The sequence below is a fragment of the Manis pentadactyla genome, chromosome 4 (genome assembly GCF_030020395.1).
Source record: "Manis pentadactyla isolate mManPen7 chromosome 4, mManPen7.hap1, whole genome shotgun sequence".
Classification (NCBI taxonomy): Eukaryota; Metazoa; Chordata; class Mammalia; order Pholidota; family Manidae; genus Manis; species Manis pentadactyla.
The window spans coordinates 168916274-168933803 of record NC_080022.1 but is presented as its reverse complement, the minus strand read 5'-3'; the positions used below and the strand labels follow the sequence as shown (position 1 = coordinate 168933803).

Sequence of the window (17530 nt, the reverse complement as noted above, 5' to 3'; positions counted from 1 at the left end):
TCTGGGTATCCAGGTCTACCTTCCTCTGGCCATTGCCAAGGTTGAAAAAGTCTCCTAAAATGACCTGGAAAGGAAATTCAGACAAGTCCCCAATTCTTTCCATATCCACTGGTGATCCAATCCACATGCTATGATTAAAAAAGGACTTCAAGGAACAACCTTATGCCTGAAAGTGAATACCATTTGTTAGGCAAAGTAGTAAATCTTTAGCAAGGTGAATCTTTTTTTTAAAGCAACCCTCTGGAAAAGACCACTACTACATTACACAGAGTATTCTTAAAATAAGCTCAATTAAAACTCCAATTTCAAAACAGAGCCATCAAAAAAAAAAAAAAACACCTTCTTCAAGTGATCAACTGACAGACTTTAATACTGACATTCAGCAGTAGCTCTCAACCTTCCTTCTGCCTCCGTAAGGACTGCATGCATGGCATGCTCTTATCAGTGACATTTAGTATACAGTGATGGTACATAAGTATTACTGCTTCCCATTTTATGAGTAAGGATCCTAAAACTCTGGGAATGGGAATGCATGCATGCATGCACACTAGGGAGAAACAGACTGATCTGTGGGCAACCGCCAAGATCACTCAGGACTAAACTGCTAAGTTAGGACTCAAATCCAGTTCTTCTGATAGCTATTTCACCAATCACTAAAAAAACACCTCTGCTGGAAATTGGTTTGGCCTAGCAATTTTCCATTTTTCCACAAATGAAAATTCAATCCACTCTAAATTTCTACCTTAGTGACAGAATACAAACAGATATATATATATTGTTTTAATGTGGCTAATTTTTTTTAATTAAAGTATCACTGATATACCATCTTATGATTGTTTCAAATACACAACACAGTAGTTCAACATTCACCCATGTTATCAAGTCCTCATCCCCTCTAATGGGGTCACTGTCCATCAACATAGTAAGATGTTACAGAAGCATTAACTGTATTCTTTGTGCTGTACCACCGTCCCTGTGACCAACCTATATGTGATTGTGAAGTATATGAACAGCTGTATTTTACAAAAGCAGCCTAACTTAAGTAAGTTTACATTAATACAACTTTCCTTTCCCTGAAAAATCCCCAACAGAAGCTTTATTCAGAACAATTTAAGATTGATATTTATGATCACTATCCAATGAAAAAAGTCTGATCAGAAAACCACTTTCAGTTAAAAACGTATAAACCAAAAACAATTCATAATGTTTTATGACAGAAAGACAAATTTTAGTGAACAAATATTTTTAATCAAAGGACAAATTCATACCTTCTGGAAGCACAGTCTATTCCAATTTTGAGAAGGCAACATTCCTGAGATTAAACCAAAAAAGGGGGGGTTCTCTACAACATTTTAAGTCTCTTCTTTCTGTTCTACTAAATTAAAACTACAAACCTCATCATCTGTGTTTTTCAGAGTCCTTGGTTTTCAGAAATATTTTGAGGTTGCCTCTAGTTCAGCAATACAGCAATTCTCATTCCCTTCTTAAGCCTTTCCACCTTAAAAACCATGACATAAGCTTTTCATATCCTCAGGAGTCAGTTTCTTTGAAATCAAGATCAGAAGCATCATTTAAAATCTTCCTGATGGCAAATTTATCATACAATTCAGAGATAAGTTTTCATGAAACTCAAACAATGCACTTTTAAAAGGTACTTTCTTCTATTCTTCCGAAGACAAAAACTTATTTTTCTATTTTAATTTCCTAATCTTTCATTCCATTCCCCATTCCAAATATGTATTCCTACATTTCAAGAGCAGGACACTTTCTGTACAAAGACACTGACTTTTGCCTTTCACATTTGAAAATGAATAACCCTAAAATTTAGTTGTTGCTTTTTTCATATATTTAAAATTAATTTTGAGCTATCCTAGTTACCACTATAGTTTGGGTCCTTTATTCAAATGGCATTCTGCTGTTATAAAACTCAGACTTCAACTGCAAGTTATTTTAAAATGAAAAAAAGTAAATTAAAAAAATTACAGATCTTAATGTCATCTACTTTCATGCTATGACACCTCAGGTAACAGCACTTTCCTTTGAACTCAGCTTTGATTACAGAGTAAATCACAGTTTTTTAATCAAAGTTCCCAAGAAAATCCCACAGGTGGAAAAAACTGACCTTAAAGGTAGGCTGCCTCCCTAAGCAAAGTCTCAAGGGCCTTATAAGCAACAGTCATAGGAACAGGAATTTAGGATGTCAAAATTATCTTTCTTAAATACATATTTAATTCTTCAATAGCGTATCAAACTTCTTCCCAACATAAAGACAGAAAGATAGGTAAAAGAGTCACTCCAAGATCTTCTGAAAGACCAATAGCTCTGCCTACTCTGTCTCCAAATAATCTGAAGACAGTTGTGTCTTCAAGAGGAAAAGGTCCAAACATTATCCCCAATGGAATTCTTCTGATCCCATAGTTCAAATCAAAAGAAATCTAACAATATCAGAGATGGAACATAAATGCTCGGCAGAAAAAGAACATCAGCTGCTCTAGGACAAAGAAAGTCATATAATAGAGAATGGGGGTTTTGTTTGGTGTATTTTAATCCCAGCAGGAAGGAACTACAACCTTGCCTATGCGGCTTCAATAACCCAGGTAGACAGGATGGCAGAACCCTCCAAGACTTTCCACTGATGAATGAACTGTTCATAACCATTCAACCAACACTAGAAAACATTCATATCAAATTCAAAATGAGCAATCTACTCTGTGTAATTCTCAATCAGCTTTTAGACAAAGAGAATCAATAGCTAGAAACCAAGGATAATTACAACAAATGAAAATTAGTAAAAATGAATAAGTAGGTTTTGTTAAAATTGGATTCCAAATTCAACAATTTCACCCCATTCTGATGGGAACTTAACTTACTGACTCAGATAACCCTATGACAGCCCATTAGTAACAGTTTAGGCATTACCTTGAAGTAAGAATTAAACCTTAGAGGAACATTTGTCAATGCCCACTTATCCCAATGAGCTCTTAAGCACAGACAGCGCTGTATCTTTTTATAGTTCTTTCCTATTATTTTAAGCACAGAGTAGGGGCTCAAGAGTCACTTGCTGAACTGAACAAAAGTAAGTTGAAGTGTAGCACTGTCTGAAAGAGCAAAGAAGCCTGAGTGGAGGAAAAAGGCAGCAAAGGATGGATCAACATGTAAGAAAGAGAAGACAGAAGAATGGATCTCTGTGAAAAGACAAAGGAAAGAAATATGAGGCTATACACATAGTTTGGTGTTCCACAAATTTTTAACTTGCTGAATTCATTCATTCATGAATTACTCTATCACCCAATAAGTATTTGTTGAACACCCACCACTTAATCCATTCAATATTTATTAAGCACTCACTAGGTGCCAAAGCATTGTTCTATAACAATGGTTCTCAGCCCGGAAGATTTTGTCCCCTAGAAGACATTTTGCAACGTCTACAGATATTTTTGATTGTCATGACAACTGGGCACCTAGTGGAGAGAAAGCAAGGATGCTGCTGAACATTCTATAATGCATAGGACAACCCCCACAGTGAAGAATTATGCAGTCCCAAATAATGGTGTGGTGGAAACCCTTTTCCAGAGCTGACTGTACAGGTTTCTACAACCCTGGTGCTTTACACTCTAGTGGAAGAGATAAACAAGGAAACAAATATAATCTCAGTATCTCGGTTACTGATAAAAAAAAGAGTCATAAAGGGTGAGTACAGAAGTAGGGTGGAGTGTTCTTTTAGATAGGGTTGCAAGGAAGAGAGCCCCAGGGAAAGAGAGCTGACTCTCCGAAGTCTCCCCATGAGAAGAGCAAGCCCTATGAACATCTGGGTGAACAGCATTCCAAACAGATTTAAGGACAGCAAGTGTAAATCCTGAAAAGGGATGAGCTTGATGTGTTAGAGAACTAGTAAGAAAGCCAGGGTAGCTAAAACAGAGTGAGAAGAGTGGTAGGGGCAGTAGAGGTGAAATCTAAGGCCTTACAGGCCATCCTCCAAGTCCAAACACAGTATCCTTCTCCATCCAATATGCCTATAATACCAAAGAAGTTTAACCCAACAACTTCACACCCAAAGTAAACGAGTTCAATCAGATATTTCATTAATCCCACAGACAGGGCTTGATCTCTTGGCTTAAGCACAGCTAGAGACCTATGTAATAACTGGAAGCCTTCCAGGGTTAAAAGTCACCCTGATGGTAATCTGCCTGTCCACCTGTGCTTCAACTTTGCTCCTGAAAAGCAGCACAGTATGGGAAGGTAGAAGCTCATCAACCACAGTAACATACTGGCATCTAGTTCTGAAGCCAAAGAATCCCAATGTGAGAGAAAAGCCAGGAGCTACGTAAGAGTTTTCACATGCGACTCAAGGAGACTAACAGCAGGAGACAAACAGGTTCCTATAATGACGTGGGAACTGATGTCAACACAGAAGAATTAAGAACATGCCTCCATACGTTCCAGGACATAATACAGTAGAGGGTTTCCACTAAAGTACTTTTGGTTTCTCTAAAATACAAGAAAACAGACTATAATACCTTTCATGTTACAGATATTTTACCCTCCCCAAAAGGCTTGTACAGTTTAAAAACAACCCACACTCCTCTTCTCTCAGCGGAGAAGGTGCTACCTCCCTCTTGAAATTCAATTCAGGCACACCTCTGGTGAAAAAGATTTTGACCATGTACAAAGAAGGAGTAATTAGAATTCCATTATTCCATGAAGGGAATAAAATCATTTTTCCAACTGCAGACATTTTCTATCATCGAAACTCAACTATGTAGCAAATACGATTGATCCACCAATAAAAGAGAAATCACATATATATATATACCATGAATATTTAAACTGAAAATCCTAGAACTTCTGTAACTAAGCCTGGATGTTTTACTCTACACATCAATACTTTTTCACTGTACAAGGGACACACAACCCTGGAAGAGAAGAGGAAGGAGGCAGAGGAAATATATGTAACTATATGATGAAATTCTTTCAAATCTAGCTTCTCTAATAAAAATGTAAGTATGTAACCCAACAGTGCAGCTTCCCTCCAATATGATTCTTTCCTCTTGTCCTAGATTATTTTTTAAAAGCCCTAAAAACATAAACTCAATTTATTTATATACTATTTGATGTGGTATATACTAGGTACCATGGGGTTCCTCCCAGATACAGGGCAACCCAGAAGCCAAGACTGCTCATCTAAAATGATGGCAAATCAATGAGCAGTCTACCCTTGTGTTCAATAACACAGAGTTGCAAAGAACAGCTTCATACAAAAGAGGGCTAGAGATGACTGATGCAAGAGCATATGTAAATTAAATGTCTAAAAATCATCCTAAACAGAGATTGGGGGATGACCTCACCGAACATCCTCAGCCCCTACCACACCCCTCAAAGCAAAGAGAAAATTCTGTTATCCTGAAAGCACTTTAGTATTGGGAAGGTGGGGGAGCACATAGAGAAGAGTCAACTGCAGGAAATCAGTAACAGTTCAAAGTAGTGCTTTATAGCATAGCCACTGATCAATAATCAATGAGACAGTAACACTGTAGATTTAACACAGTTTTTGCAACTTTTTTCACCAAAATTGTTTTAGTGGAACTTGTAAAAAGGTGTGAGAGCTGTTTCTACAGAGCTGTTCATCTCAGAATGCAAATTAGTTCTATGTCAGTGATAACATGGCTTTCTCATGCTGTATTTTAGCAATAACAGCCACAAGATTTCCAAGAACTAAGAACTAGGTTACTACACTTCGCCTCTACAACATTACTAAGACAAGTACTATTTGGATCCTGACCTCCAAAAAATTCACAGAAACCAAGAAGCAGCTGCAAACAACTCATTTCCAGATGCTTTACAGACTGGCAATGAAAGACACAGACATTTTTCCTTTGTAAGCCTAGGAATCTGTAATACAAAAAAGGTGAAGAGAATGTGCACTTTTATACTCTCAAAGTTAAAAACAAACTTCAAGTCACAGCCTTTAACATCTCCAAAAATCCAAGGCAGATAGGTAATCAGTACATGTTTTCAAAGCCTGAATTAACTTTTCATTTCACCGAAAAAAATTTAGATTCCTGGATTTGGACAGTGAAATGATGCAGAGAGTAGCTCAATGTTCATAACTAATACTTCCTCCCCACCCACACATCCCAGGAACCAGTGGGTTTAGAAATGCCAGCTAAAAAAATTCAGTCATACAAGGCCAAAGTTATTACCATCAGCCTACATTTCACTAGAGAAGAGAAGAGTTAATCAGATGATTCTAATTTAGAAATCCAGACCAAAGCTAGACAGACTAAAACACAGTCTGAATACAGAAGCAATATTTGGGGAGCTTATGAATTTGCCTCAGAGACTTAAAAATCCTGTTATCCTGAAAGCACTGTATGGTTTAGAGCAATAAATGGTTTAGAAGACCCTTCTAAAACAGTTTTCAAACTTGTCTGAAAATAAGACACATCCTAGGGCATTTGTTTAAAAAACAACAAATAAACACAAAAAGATTCCTGGGCCCTAATCCAGATCTACTAAAATCAGAAATTTTCCAGGAGAGAGATCTGGTGGTCTGTATATTAAACAAGTACCTTAAGTGATTCTTGGGGGTACAGAAGTCCGGACCCCACTGTTTCAAAAGCATATAAGTAATCAACTACACAGACATGATGTCTGAATAGATAGCAGGAAGGAAAAGCCAATTAATATGTTGGTTAAACATGATGTTGCATGCATTTGTCAGTGTTCCCTCATAAAACACCACTAAAATTATAGCAAAGGAATTTTTTTTTAATTTTAGGTGAAAACCTAAAAAAACAAAGAAATAGGAAAGGAGACAGCAGGAAGAGAGATGTCAACAGAATTTTGGCAGCTGGAAAGCAGATGACAGATGAACCCAGTGATAAATAACTTCACAGAGTTAAAAGCTAAACGCTTGCAGTGGCAAACAGATCACACAACAGAATCTCAGAAAAGGCTCAGAAACTGGAGGCATCTGGCACCAATGGAGAAAGGGGTGTAGGAGGGGGTAAAATGGGAGAAGTAACGGAAAGTCTGTATAATAGATCCCTTCTTTCCCCTCCCCAGGCTGCCAAGCAGGTTGGAGAAGTTGAACCAGAGGGCCTCTGAACAGGGACCAGTTATAGCTAAGAGCAGGAGTGCCACACTGAAAACAGAGGGATCAAGTGAAAGTCTAACTTTTACTCAACAATGAGACCTTGCCCCCCTCTCCACCTCTCTTCCTCCACTTGGCTACCAGAACACCTGCTGCTGGGCTTAACCTCTATAGGCAGGAGACTAGAGAGGTCCTCACTGAGGAAACTGACCAGCTGCCAATTGACTCTAAAGTGGTGCCCACCACTTGCTAAGCCAGGGCTCCACACTCAGAGCTTTTTACTGCCTCATTCTTAAAAATGAACAGATAGACAAGACTTACCAGATATGAAGAAAATCTCTAACATGAAAGAGAGGAGTCAAAGTAAAAAAACAATCCCTGACAACGTGCAAAAACATTTTATACAAAATTCTGAGAATAGCAAGAGCTCTCGGAATTCTCTAAAAATGACAGAAATATTAATAATACAAGAGAGGAGTTGAAAGATAAGGCTAAGGGTATCTGAAAATTGAGGGGAAAAAAATTCACAAGGAAAAAAAATTAAGAGGACAAATGTAGGCATTTCACCATTTAGATAATAAGGGTTTCCCAGAAATAGAGAGGAGAGAAATAATTATGAAAGAGGGAATACATTATCCAGGATGCAAGGAAATTTCCCGATATAGATGGAAATGAGATTCAGACTGAAAAGGCCCACTGAATGCTAAGCATGATGAGTTTTAATATATCCACACTAAGGCACAACACTACTGTATTTCAGAATACCAGGGATAAAGACAAGACCCTAAAATCTTTCAGAGAAAAAATAGATTTCATACAAAGAACCAGAATCAGAATAGCATTAAAACTTTATACTACTACTACTACTACTACTACTGAAAAGTTAGAAAATCACAAAGCAAAGCTTAAAATTTCCAAAGAAATATGATCTCCAACGTAACAGTTTATATCTAGTCAAACTACCAACCAGTGTGAGAATAGAAAAGAGATGATTCAGATATACAAGTCAGTCCTTAAAAAATGCACCCCTCCAATGGACTGTTTTCCATTAAGCCCCTGGAAAAAGTTTCCACTAATCTGTACCAAAAAGGGATTTATACCTCTGTCCAAGTTTAATAGAGGTAAATTAGTGGTTGATACTCAATAAACCAAGAAAAAAAGAAATGAATGGCAATTATATTTAGAGGAAAAAATGTGCAAGGAAGGAAATACAGTACACACAGGCATTGTACTGGATGCTAACTCTTTTTTTCTTGTTTTAGTAACATTCACTCTACTCCCTTCTGAACTCACGAAGGGAGGGGAGGGCAGGCTGGAAGCCTGGGAACTACATTTCCCATAATCCTCTGTCAATGAGGTTGTGGTTTAAATTCCACCAAGCTCTGGAAGATGGTAGAAAGGTAGATACCCTTATTGTTCTTCCAGTAGCAGTGAGCAACTGTAGCCTCTGACAGATGACAGACATGTGGTTTCCAATATTTTACAAATTACTTGTTTTGGTGTTTTAAGGCAGCCAAGATGGACAAATAAGGAGAAATGGAGCAACTGTTTTTTAAATTATAAGCTTTGTAGTACTATTTGCCTCTTTAAACTATATATTCTTACTATTTGACAACAACAAAAACCCAAACATTTAATTACTAAAAACCAAAAAATCCTAACACCTGAAAAAACAAAACCAAACTTCAGACTGACCAAAGTTTCAAAAAATAAGGTCGATACTCGATCTGTTACTAATGCAGTTCAGGACAGCAGAAAAGCCCAAACAAACCAAAATAACCACAAGGCCATTATGCTTGATTGTAGAACCTGTGTCTCAGATTCAGCTCTACTGGAAGCAGGCTGCCTAATATGACCTGAATTTCTGCCACAGCCTGGGTGTAACCAAACAATGTTCATCACCCCAGAACTTTACTCTACCACAAGTCAAATATGTGAGGAACTTCCAGGCCACTGTAAGAAGTCATGACCAAAATTCATTGCAAAGGTAAGCACAAAAATAGAGGATAAGTCCTAAAATCCATTACCTTAGTTAGCTCCTTTTTAGGTCTCGTTTTCAATTTAATGCAACTAACTGAAAAACAAAAACATCTGTTGTCAAATCATCCTTACAAGTTCTGTGAAACTGCTAATTAGGTTAAGAAGGTGATTGATTGCAAGGCAGGCTGAAACCTAGCCACTGATGACAAAAAGAGCTCTTCTCACTCTGGGCTAGCCATATCTCATATTACTAGCACTCAACTTCCGTGGGCCATCCTTCATTTGTACACCTCAAATATAAAAGTAGAAGAGCATATACAGAAAACAGAAGTAAGGCAAATCCAGTGATGACAGTCTCCATTAAGAAAAGGCCTGAAAGAAAACTTAAGCAGATGCTCCATAAATATGTTGATCCAGACTTCACATGAAGAGAAGAGTCATGCTTCATTTCAAAGATAATACATTAAATCTCAACTCACCACAGATAATCTAATAACAAGGCTGTGACTTTCAGCTTTGTGACTCGAGGAGTCTCTTCTTTCTCACTCTAATACCAATAAGCCATCACCAGACACACAGATGCTCCTTGCTGAAATGTTAGAAAAATCTGCACATTTTTATTCCTTGATCACTAGTGATGGGCTGTTTAAATCAAGAGTCTACTTAAAGTTATGAAAACAGAGCAAGCTGATCCAATTACACAAGAAAAGTACTAAATCAAACAGGACCATCTGGGCTTTGAAGGAGAATACTGTGATTTCTGACAAGAGTCAATATACTTGCAAATAAAAATGCTTTGGTATATTTAGAGTTATAATGGCCCTTGGGCTACTGATTCATTTGCATGTCCAACAAGAGTTAGGCATTATGTTAAGACATATGGCTAAGATGATGGGTATGACAGAATATTATATTCACTAGTTCATAATAAGAACATCTGTGCTCTCTCTAGACCTATGAGGCTTACAAAAAAAAGTCAATATTTTCTAAAAGTACACAGGTTTTCTTTTTCGTAAATAGCAGGTATGGCAAACTAACAATCCCATCATCCCCCATAATCTAAGAACTGCTCCCAATAATCACTGATCTCCAAATTTCCAAGATCCTAAAATGTTAAGGCCTAATCCAAGCCATACAAGTTTAATCTGTAGGACCTAAAAATAAATCAAGACTATAAAATAGCAGCCTTTATCCAGGAAAATTCTTATAGAAAATATGTTCTACTGTAAAAACATCATCTCTCTTTATGATATTGATGGTTTCAGCATCAACACTAGTAACTAATAATTGTGAAAAGAAATGAGAGATAAAAACCCTACTGCAAAGGTTGAGCTCCAAATTCACTATGCTATTTATGTTTTTTTCTTTTTTGAGAGCTCACACTCTCAAGTCTTGCCTCCTACCTCTCTGCTTCTCACTCCCTGCACTTCAGACACTAAAACGCCCTTCAATTCTTCAAAATCACCATGTTCCTCTCTTCCTCAGGACATTTACCTGTCCTATTCCCTCTACTAGAATGGACTAGTTGTCCACCCCTCATCCTTTAGAGGTTTCAGCCTCAAAAGTCAATTGCTCATAGACCTTCCCTGACTGACCTCCTTCCTTGTCAGCGTGGGTTAGGCTTCTCATTTGCCGTCTCCACAGCATTTATAGCAAAAATAATTGTTTGCTTAATGGATATCTGCTCCACTAGACCCTAACTACATGAGTTCAAGGACTGAGTCAGTTTTGTTCACTGCTGGATCTCCAGCACCTAGCACAGGGCTTGACAAACAGAAAGTCAAAAATTCTTGTCAAATGAATAACAGAGCTAAAAACCATCAGCTTCAGCAATTCTACTTATAATTTACCCTACAGATATAGTCACATGTGCAAAAGGCCAAATATACGTGATTATTCACTGGAGCACAGTTTGTAATTAGCAAAAGACTAGAAACATTTAAAATGTCTACCAGTATAGGGCAGGTGCCAGATCTCTCTATTGCTTATACAAAATGATTGCTAAAATATGTTTTTTAAAAATGCAGATGGTATAGTTAACTGTGTAAATGTATTGTCTATTTAAAAAACAAAATTTGCTAAAGACAGTCCTGTCCTTATTTCTAAGACTGATGGAAAGAGTTTAAATATCTCATACTGGGATCTTTGATGACAAACATCCTGCCTAATAGCTGGGCATTGGGAAGGTAGAAGTGAAAAGAAGGAAAACTCACTTACCCACAAATCTCAGACAGCCTGCCCCATACTAGAGGTACCAATTTCAGAGAAAATTCCATTTTGTTTTTATAGCCAATTGCCCCAATACAGACATATGTAGAATGTTTTCAGTCAGAAGGAATCAGTGGGAGAAAAAAAAGGGATTCAGCATTTCTATAAGCATAGAAAGTAGGTTGATGAATTTGTACTAAATAAATATAAATACTGACTTAAAAAAAAACATCATTTTCACTGAGCGGGCCTCAAAATTTAAATGGAGCTTAATTTGAATCCACTAAGTTTAAGAAACTAAAAAAATTTTTAAACCAATTATAAGAATGAGGGAAAAGCTACACACATTTCTTAGATGCACAGATTTGCCAAACTTTAAGACACTCTTCAGGAAAGAACTATCTGAGACCAAACACAATTCCACTAATTATATTTGTTACCACAATCAAAGCTCTCGACCAAAGTCAAAACCTTTAGATCTGAACCTAAGTTTCCCAAACATGCCTTTCAGGAATGGAATACTCTGGGTTAATGATGACAGGAGAAAGCTGAATCCAAGGCCAGCAAGAGGAGGATCTGTTGTCCTCTTTTTGGGGTTCCTTCTCCTTGTCCTTGGGTTATCTCCAAAGTTACAAGGGCCACCGTCATATTCTGCAAGAAATGGTCTTCATAATCTGTCTCAAGACCTATGGGAGACACAGTTATCTTCAACTAACTATCCCTTGAAAAACCAACGGGTATTTACCAATTAAAACACACTGAAAAGGGCACCTGCTAAACAGAACTAAGTATTTAGAATAGCCATTTTAAATTGTTCTAACTTTGGCAAGCCAGAAGCCAATCCTGGCTCCCCTATTTGATAATTTGCCTCCACAGGCTTTCCACAGGTTTAGTCAAAATCTTAATAGATCTAAGACTGATACCGACACTAGCAAACTTCACCTTTTTTCCCTGTTAACCGTTTTTCTCCATAAAGTTCTAGTCAGCTTTTTATTACAATGCCTGTATAATAATACCAAGAAGTACTCATGAGTTTAGCCTGTGGCTCCCCAGGCAGGCTCAAAGGCTTGGGAGTGAGAATGGGGCAAAAAAAATGTCGGAAATACCCTCTCTTCTTTAATGCCCTGGACTTTCAAAGCTAGGCAAAGGCAATGATCTGAATTTAATCGTCATATGGAGAAGAGTCAGGTCTGAATTGAGAAGGGACATAAAGGAATGCAGGAATATTCAGTCAAGAGTACTGCCTCTATTTCCTTGCAGAGCAGGTCTCAGGATCTGCCAAAGAACCTCATTTTGACGTGCAACACCCCATCCGCTCTAATCTGGGGCATATCCCTCCAGAAACAGTCAGTCAACCGGAACTCTGCCAACTGCTGCTGGGAGTTGTGTGAAGAACAGCAGCAACAAGAGCCTACTTTGAGGAGGAGATCAGCAATCACATTCGAGAAGAAAAGAAGTAATTTGGCAAAGGGAAGCATGTTGCCAAAATGTTAGTCACAGCTTCAAGGTCCCAGTTTGGGTCTCTGAAACTATTCTTTGCCTTGACAAAGTCCATTCTCTGGCCCAGGAAACCCAGCTCAGCTTCTGTCACTCCCCCCATTTGAAGCAGTCAAGAATCCTTTCAATTTGATGGTATCAAACTGTGACACAGGCAAGATGTCTACCAGAGACTTTTTTTTTAAAGGAGGGGGAAAAATGTGTAATTTGCCATTTTCCATTTAGGGCTGGCCCAAGTACGGCGATGGAAAAACGTGACAGGATAGGAAAAATGGAAAATCATTATGTTAAAGGAGGTTATATACCAAAAGCCCAGAGCTCTGAGCCTCCACAACTTATTCCAAAACCATCTTCAAAATAAACCAAAAGGACACACTATCTGCTGAAATGACAGCAAAATATTAAGCAGGTTTTCACCCCTCAATAAGTGTATATACTTCATAGCCTGAAGCTCTTCCAAGGGTTAGCATAAAGACTCTGGTTTGCTAAAAAAGCCTGAACCATCAGCCCATTTCAGAATTACTTCAGAGCAATGGAAAAACAGACTCAAGTACACCAGGTTATTCTCCCAATCAAAGAACACAAAGTCAAGAAAGAACATCTGACGATTTTCTTAACAGGAACGATATTCCTCTCTTCCCTTCCTAAAAGCCATCAGTAAAACCTGAGAACTCTACTGTTCTCAACACCACACCTTCCACCTTCCCCTGCATTTCATCTCTGTGCTGACATCACATAACTAATCGGTACCAACTGAAGTAAACACTAGTCTGATAGCAAGTATGAGGCAGAATTAGGAACTGTCCCGTCTTACGCAAATCCACGTCAGATATCAGCTATGCCAAGACTTTCAGGAACACTCCTTCTAAGCTAAACAAGTTCACCTATTGGCAAAGTGTTGAGAGTATTATGTCCAAAGAAAAAGCTAAAAATGTCAAGATTTCAAAGGATTAACAACAAAGAAGCTAAAATTATCCACAACCACACTGTTCCCCACCAACTGGCAACAGGCCCAAAATGCCTGGACCAAAGCAAAAGGCTCAACTGTCTAAGATACTATTTTGCAGTGAATTCTCTAAGAATTCATGAGGAAAGTCAGTGTTTGTCAAGAGTGAAATACTCTGGCAAACAAAACACTGCATTCTTCAGAATTCTCCATCAACCAACCTCATTCACTCCCAACTCTAACTTCCCTATCTCCATCTTAATGGCAACCAATACAATGTAACACAGAAACTCGAAATTTTGGGCTACTAAAGGTTGACTTTCAGAAAGTTAAAAAAATTGGATATGTATCAAATCAAAACCAACTATTCCCCGGCACAAAAAACGCAGCAACGCTGAGTGGAAGGAACCAAAAAAGCCATGCCCTGTAAGTATCAATCTCTCAATCTTGTTTTCAGAGATCACTTCTTGCATTTCTTTAAAGATCCTATTTGATTAACATACTTTTTTAGAGGCAGAGAAGGACCAAGCCTATATTTCAAAGGAAAAAAGTGACAGTTTAATGATTTGCCTCAAAGTTACTTAGTAAATCCACAGGTGGACAGAATATTTTTATTTCCTGAGGTTCTCTTGTGGTTTGTAAAAAGAAAAAAATCACCAACAACATTCAGTAGCTCGTTCAGAAACTGTAAAGCAAAAATAACATTGTGAAAAAGAAGATGTGGGGTGGGGGGCCCAAAGCAGTAACCGATTATTCAAATCCCTTTAAAAATACGAATTCCAGTACACACCACCTTCTTTCAGCTCCTCACTCCAGTGTTACCTTTTTAGAATTTTCCTTCCTGATCAGTAACTCAACACACACTGCCCACGTTTAACACTAAGATTTTAAACTTCCCTTACTGCCAACCACTCCAACCTGAATCCTCAACTCTAGGCTGCTACCATGCACTTCTCAACGTTTCTCAGTCCAATATTTAACTCAATTCCGAATTCTGCTCAACTAACGCTCTCAAGATTCCTTCCAGTGTAAAGCAGTTTCCCGAACCATCCTCTCAACCACTGGTTTTCACTCAACTCAATCCCCAAAATGTAACAGTGGCCTCCTCACCCATGGCATCTGTTAATTATCCGTTCCCAACAGGTCCTCCCTCCCCATCTCCCTTCCCGCGCTCGGGTACCACGTTCCTCATCCCGGGTGGCCGTCTTACTCACCTTATCCAACCCCTCAGGATCCCTTATTTCCAGTCTCTCAATAACGTTCCTCCCGGTATTCCCAGTCAGAGCTCGCCCCACACCATCCCAGACCACTCCTCCCTACTTACACTCCCCACGCCTCCTCTTCCAGGTTCTGCAAACCCAGCATTCGGTCCCCTTCCCCTCAGACCCCGCCCCCAGGCCCCCCTCCCTCAGGCCCCTCCTCCAATTTCCCCGTCTCTCCTCAAGCCCCGCCCCAGTGCCCCCTCCCCTGGCTCTCCCTCCCACTCAGGTCCGCAGGTCATCTCAGCGACGGACCCAGCCTTCCTGGACTCCTTCCAACCCGGCCACAGCTGCTCCGGGAGCGAATCCTCCGCCACCTCCGCTCCGGCTTCGGCCGGACCTGCTAGCGACCCGGCAAGCTTCCTCTCTCACCGCCGCCGCCCCTTTTGCCAACCCGGAAATGGAAGTGCTCCCACTGTCCCCAGCGTCCGCGAACAAAATGGAGGCGGGGGGAAAAGGAGGAGGGAGCATGGGGCAAAGAGACGCCACACGCATGCGTCTCTTGAAAGCCCGTCCCCTACCGGGCGCACGTAAAGGCGGAAGCAATCCTGTTGCCGCCATCTCTGGGAGGTCGCAAGAATTGCGCTTTGCTGCTGAAACTGCAGCTTGGGCTGCAATTGGAGTCTCCTGGGAAGACTTTTAATAAATAGTGGTTCCTGAGTTCCATCCCCCGAGATTCTGATTTAATTGGTCTTGGGTATGGCCTAGGCATTGGTACTTATAAAATTGCGCAGGTGATTCCAACATGTTGCCGAGGTGGAGAATCATTGAGTTTAACACTCTTGAATATGTTTCTATCTTTATTCCATCCCGCGCGCTCACACATACACACTACCATAACTTCGAGTTAAAGAAGGGTGGGCTTCAGAAAAAGAAGGCTGGGCCTCAGACAACCTAGCAAGGGCCCGGTAGTCAAGCTCCGGTTGTCATAGCAACAGAGAGGCAGGCGTCTGCTAACCAGTCATCTTTAATGCCATCTTAGCCACCTAACCCGACAAACACCCGTGAACACCTTTTTCTTCTTCCGCGGGCGGGGTGTTCTCCAGCTCCCAGGGCTGGAGGATGGTGCTGCGGACCCCTCCAGCTGCTGAAGTCACGGAGAGGAATCCTGTGGCCTCTCTGGTGGGACTGCTGTTAACTCCTTCCCAGCTGAGGATGTCTCCCTAGTCCGCTCACAAAAGCGCTTTCCCACTGCAGCTAACCCCATTGCCTTATATCCTCAAAATACTCTGGGTTTCTCCATCCTTCCTTGTGTTGAATCCGTAGTGAGGGAACAGAATTGTGACTTAGGTCCCACTACTTACTAGCTATGTGCTCTTGGTCCTCAGCTACCCTATGTGTAAAACGGGGCTAATAATGCCTTTCTTAAGTGTTTCATTGAGTAGTTGGAAAGCTCAAATCAGGTAATTAGTGGGAAATCACGTAATAAGCCTTAGTTGTTATTTGTTTTCCTTCTGTACTGCTATGAATAGTGCTGGGCACCACCCACTAGTAAAGTATATGTCACGGTGTTCATCAAGTACCTGCTGTGGGCCAGGCACTGGGCTAGGCACCAGGAGATAGCTGCAGAGTTGACTAAGACAGAACCTATGCCTCAGAGAACCCACTGAGTGGTGGACAGACTGGCATGTAAACAGCTAGCTGAGATGCGAGTCAGCATGTGATTACTGCTGTGGGGACATAGGTGCTATGGGAAGTCAGACAAGGGAATGATTAATTCTTGCTAAGCAATGGGAGAAGTTTTCGCAAATGGGTTTGAACTAAGCCTCTAAAGATGAGTAGAACTTTATTACCAATCAGAGAAGGCAGGGAATACACTCCAGGCATAGGGATCAGTGGGTGCAAAGGTAAAGATTTTCAGGTGTGTCGTCCTGCATGCCTGAAGGTGGGGTGAGTGGGCCAGGGAGATGATGAACCCATTTCTCAGATCCTCAACTGCAGCTCTATTCTGTCCTCTCTTCCCTCACTATACGTTGTATGGACCTGCTTTCTATCGCTGCAGTGCACCAAGTATTTCCTCACAGCCTTTTATTAGTTGTATTCTGTCTCTTCCTAATTTTCCAGGCTTTTCACATGTCTCCTTCCCAGAGGGCACTCCCAGTCCACTGTAGCTAATGTAAGCCCCCCATTCTCTATAACACCACTATGTGGTAAGGGCAGTCACTGGAGTGGAATACAGGAACATTTCACCCAGACTTGGGGATACAGGTGTGTAAGCTTCATGAAAGTAACATTGAAGTGAGGCCTGATGGGTAAGTAGGAATGGGCCAGGGGTGGAGAGGAGAGAAAATCATTCTGGGACAGAGAGAGAGTATATGCAAAAGCAGAAGAATAATGACGCATTCCAAAACCTGAGAGCATTTTGGTGTGGTTAGAGCTAGAACTGATGGGAAAGGCAAGGAATTAGGTCAAGGACGTAATCAGAGCATCTAACATTTATTAGCACCTTGTTACTATGTAACACTGTCATAACTTCACCTGTTGTAACTCACTTAATTTCCACAATAACTTTCTGAAGTAGGTGTTATTACCCCATTTTATAAGTGG

The 17530-nt window shown here is 40.0% G+C and overlaps 1 protein-coding gene across 3 annotated transcripts in view; it reads right to left on the bottom strand.

The window, feature by feature from the left end:
- WIPF2 (WAS/WASL interacting protein family member 2) overlaps nt 1–15806 on the bottom strand; it is a 48502-nt gene extending 32696 nt beyond the window's left edge. Inside the window, exon 1 of one of the 3 annotated variants that reach the window (XM_057501464.1) lies at nt 15239–15806. The gene's annotated coding sequence lies outside the window, so the exon portion shown is untranslated. Of the gene's footprint in view, nt 1–14938; nt 15064–15238 lie in introns of those variants that run through there. The other 2 variants (XM_036930401.2, XM_036930402.2) reach the window with 2 other exon arrangements.
- Nucleotides 15807–17530: the final 1724 nt, after the last annotated feature.